We start from the raw sequence: 5,002 nt of genomic DNA, 5'->3' as shown, positions 1-5,002 counted from the left end.
TGGGCCAGAATACATACATCTGCGAGTTGTTGGCCTAGAGATGGCATGGACAGCCATGAGACTCAATGAAATCATTAACGGCGTGAATTTAGAGAGAGAGGACCAAGGACTGAGCTCTCAGAAACGCTGAAGTTAAGGACTAAGGAAGGGAAATGAGGACCAGCCGGGGAGATGGAGGAGTAACCGAGAGAATAACCACTTCCAGCGCTTTCTCATGCTCACCTTCTTGACCACACATCAAGGTCCTGGCCAGTGTCAGGATGGTTCATACCTTGAGGCTTCTTCCTACGTGCTGTTCTCTATAATCAGAATGTTCTTTTTCCTTTCTCAACTGGTTAACTCCTTCTCATCCTTCGAAATTAAGTTTAAATATCACCACTTTTAAGAAGCCTCCCTTTCTCCTCTAGTCTGAGATGCTCCTCTCTATGCTCTTTTCTGCATAATGCACCATAGCCCTTGTCGTGTGGAACAGGAAACGCAGCTTACGCATCCACCCCGCACATGACTCAACACAAGGGTATGTCGTTACAGCGTGCTGAGCATTTAGTCCAGTATTCGGCATACAGAAAGGACCTAAAAAATATCTGTTGAAGGAAAGACAAATATATAAATGCTTACTTCACCCCACAGAAATGCTCTTAAGATGGTTAATGCACATCAAAGTGCTTAGGAATTTTTCATATTCATAATCCTCTATTAAAAACTTTTTTTTTATATGCTACTTAAATCAACTCTGTGGAAAGTTATTTTATGAAGCAAAGAATTCTATTCTAACACACAAAAAAATCAGCTGTGATTGCAAGTTCCTATTTCTATACATTTTGGGGGGATTTATATACTATTCATATATATAAAATGAATTGGAGGAGATACTTTTATATTGCATTTTTACATGTGCTTTTAAATATATACTTATATTTGGATGTTTGGGGTAAAATAAAATCTAAAAACAACTGCCAGAATATGTACAAATAAAATTTCCCACCTTTAAAATGGGGACCTGGGACCAGCACACTATATAATATCACCTATGGATATAAACTATCAAATGAAGAATAGTTAAAATTATACACAGGTGTCTAAGGAGAATTAAAACATTGTGCTCAAGTCTTTGCGTTCAAAAAATAAAAAAATTGAGAATCTCTCAGGAACTTTTTATCACCTGAGGAAAACTCTCTCTCAACTTTAAGAAGTTTTGTAATCTTATTAAAGGAAACATAAACTTTGACCCCCTCGGTCATGTTTAGAAAAAGTAATTCCATATGTTTATTAAATTAGAAAAGGTAATTATGTCAGAGGCCAAACATGCAGAAAATAAAGACAAACTTGAAGGCAAAGCCACCTCCTGATCACCCCCTTTCCCCTTGAGATTAATCTCTGACCATGAGAGAAGATTCTGGACAAGGCAGAGGAGGTGATTTAGGTAGCTAAGAGTGGATTCAAATTTTGGATCTGCCATTTAAAGAAAAACGAAACGATAGCGGAAATTGCAACAATTCGTTTTTTAATCATTGCTCTGGAGTGGCCCTAGAACCTGCCATAAACTTCCCAGCTCTCCTGGGCTTTACAGCCCAAATTCCTGTTTCCACTTTCTTCCTTTAAGTTTCGAGCAGTGTTTGGCATGAGAAAAACCATTTTACAACTCAGGGTCTTTCATCCATATTTGCTACAAGCAGAGTTCGGTTACAGGCTGACTTTGGGAGCGTTCTGGACTTCTTCGGTCTCTTGATATTTACCAAGCATCGTTCAATGAGGACTCAGAGAGCTAAGACCAAAGCATGTCGCAAGAGTGTTAAATTACTACCTCATTGCTTACTGAGTGGGATTCGGCATAATCTTTCTCAATATTAAGCTTGTCTTTCTGACAGATTCTGTAAGGAAGCGGTTTGATGGAAACAAAAGAAGGAACGCCTCGAAAACCAGCCTCACCAATCCCCCGCCTTCCAAATACCTCGCTCAGGTTGGCGGCCACGTGCACCATACACAGCAGCCGCGATACTTAATTATGCTGCCACTGGAGGAACTATTTGTACCTGTCAATCACAGGACCGAACTGGCAGAGAACTGCTGCAGGCCAACCTATTCACAAATCTGCCTTCTCCTGACCAAACACGGCAACGTGATGTAATCTTCCTAGAGCGTCTATTGTTCAAGACTTGCAAAGAATGTTAGGATTGTACGTGCGGTGGGCTTGTGGAAGGACTAGCCTCTAGAACTACGAACACGTCTGACATTATTTTCTCTAATGTTAAAGACCAGCTGGGTTAACCCTTCACTATCCGTCTCTCTCACTAGAGTTCAGGCCCCAAGTCTGTCTGTCATTTTTAAGATCAAAATCTTTTAGTTAATTTTCTTGTCAAGCCTATTTTTTTCCTATATGGCGCATATGTAAACAATGGGCAAAATATACAACAGTCAGAAAAACATGTCATTATAAACATTTCTTAGACCAGAGTCCAGGTCTCGAAATTCAGTAACATGTCAGGGGACAGCTTCAGAGCTGTGGTCACACTCTTCTCTGGCATGTAAACATAGCTGTCGCAATCTGGAAGATTCCAGATTCAAACCGGTCAACACCATGAAAGGGGTCTAGTTTGAGAGTTTCAGGGCCATCATACTTACTGTCTTTGGCACCACATGCTCTGGAAATCACCCTTTTATAAAACTGAATATTTTTTAAACTAAATTTTAATGCATGTCGCCTCATCAACAAGAAACATAAGCCATGCCTAATACAATTATTCCTTCTGTCTACGGCCATGCCACCCTGAACAAGCCCGATCCCATCTGATCTCGGAAGCTAAGCAGGGTTGGGCCTGGTTAGTACTTGGATGGGAGAGCACCTAGGAAGACCAGGTGCTGTAGGCGTAAAAAATAAATAAAAAATAAAAAAATAAGGGATTGTAAGCTGACAAGGTCCTTGCAATCTGTGAGGTCAACCAAGGGTTGCCTCGCCTAAATTAATTAATTAATTCATTAATTAATTAAAATAAAATAAACAATTATTCTTTCAATCTACTAGTACATTCAGTCCATGAGGGCGGGAATCATGTCTACGTGACAATATATTCAACACTAAACTCAAATGTTAGGTCTGTACTTAATAATTAGCAAATGAATATATCATACTAACAAGGCAACTTTGAAAGTTCTCTCCCAGTTTCCATATACTAAGTTCATGCATGAGAGGGCCACAGGTATTCACAAGCCTGTAGCATGAATCTGGCAGTGTCATTAAGTTACTGCAAATCTAGTTAGACTTTTCATTGTTTAAGGAAGGACCTAGGCTTTACATGTCTTTTTTCTGCCTGTAGGGACTAACACTCGCTGCAACCAATTCTGATGTTGGCTAAAAGGCAAAATTTTACCTCTGAAATGTTATGATCAATGAATAAATTATAAATTTTGTTACATTTATCTTGAGGTTGAGATGACATTTATTTATGTATAAGAAAGATATGTAGAAAGAAACAAAATGATGAAAACAAGATCAATAGAAGTAAATCAAGAATTTAGAATTGTTCTTAATTCTTTTCACTTGGTAAATGAGTTGTTGCTTCTCCGTTTTACCCCAAAATAGTAAAATAGCATTTCCTAAAAATATGAAGCAAAATATACTTTTGGAAATGTCTATTGCTGTTTTTTTCCTTTCATCTCAACTGATAAGTTATTTGCTACAAGAAAAAAAGGCTTCTAAAGCCACTAATAGTGATTTTGATAACTCTGTGTTTGATATCTGATTTTAAAGCATTAATGGGTACAGGTAGAAATAATAATAATTGCAACTCTTATTCAAACAATATGAAAAGGATTTTCATGTTCATTGTTGTCTTAGAAAAAATAACCACAGAGTTTACTACTTCTAAAAGAAATGGGGCAGATGACTTTCTTTTTGAATTTATCCAGAAATCTCTCCTTCCATAGGTATATGGAAATTCGTAGGTATATGACATGAATAGGAAATTTATAGGTATATGAAATTCAATTATATAGTACAATCATGTCACTATAAATAGATCTACAAAGTAATGATACTGTCTTTTACAAGAGAGGCAGAACTTAAATCTCCCCAATGCAATCCTGTTGTTTAGGGAATCAGTTTAAAAGGGGATCCTTATTTTCTCTGTAAAGACTTCCCTAACAACCCATGCATGGGTCGCTATTGAATAATATATAACATATAAGACATAAGGATATATCTAATACAACAGCATTTATCATACTGTAGTTCATGTATTTCTTCCATGCCTACCTCATACCCACCACCCAAAGTGGATTCATCAAAGAACAGGCTAAGTCTCATTCTCATTTTTAGTCCCAGTATCTAATAAGGAGTTGGAATAATAATAATAATAGGCCCTTGACAGATATCCAATAAATGAGTGAATAAACCAAAAAAATGATTCAATTAATACTAAAAAATATTTCTGAAACTTATTTATGACTACCTCCAGAACCATTTTTGTCATCTAAGAAAATAATTGTCATTATTCCATAGTGACACCTCATGTAAATTAAAACAATACTCCACATTTTATCCACAAGACATGATAGTGATGTTTCCGTGATGAAATCCTTTCTTAAAAGAAAGAAATTAACTGAGAGCATCTAACAGACCATACTTCAGGATCTGAAGGCAGCAGGCACCCAAATCCACTCTCCCAGGAGAATAACCATGATGAAGGCCTTATTTATCTCTATGACTTTTATTATCATTTTATAGATACACTTCATGGAAGAAAATGTTTACCACTATTCTGAAATAATCAATGACAAAGACAAGCTATGCTCTCCATGAAAAATATAAGTGAAGCCACACACACTAATAGAGCGACTTGTGTGATGTCCATGGCAACTCATCTCTGATTCTCAGAGAGAAGATTAAGAACTTATAGGTGATTAATCCATTCCCTTTTGTGGACAACATAATTAGAAAAATCCACATTAACCTCAACACCAGAATTTTAATATTGTGCTAGAATCCCCCATATGCCTCCAATGA

The 5,002-nt window shown here is 37.0% G+C and overlaps 1 protein-coding gene and 1 non-coding gene across 2 annotated transcripts in view; one reads left to right on the top strand and one right to left on the bottom strand.

The window, feature by feature from the left end:
- BBS9 (Bardet-Biedl syndrome 9) overlaps positions 1–5,002 on the bottom strand; it is a 417,354-nt gene that overhangs the window by 5,429 nt on the left and 406,923 nt on the right. Inside the window, exon 34 of the transcript XR_001516909.2 lies at positions 223–584. The gene's annotated coding sequence lies outside the window, so the exon portion shown is untranslated. The remainder of the gene's footprint in view (positions 1–222; positions 585–5,002) is intronic.
- On the top strand, positions 2,750–2,868 carry LOC112479992. Its single transcript, XR_003046398.1, has one exon. It is a non-coding gene; the product is annotated as a 5S ribosomal RNA (ribosomal RNA).

Source organism: Pteropus alecto, unplaced genomic scaffold (assembly GCF_000325575.1).
Source record: "Pteropus alecto unplaced genomic scaffold, ASM32557v1 scaffold21, whole genome shotgun sequence".
In the NCBI taxonomy this organism is placed as follows: domain Eukaryota; kingdom Metazoa; phylum Chordata; class Mammalia; order Chiroptera; family Pteropodidae; genus Pteropus; species Pteropus alecto.
This window is presented reverse-complemented; position numbering and strand designations above follow the sequence as displayed.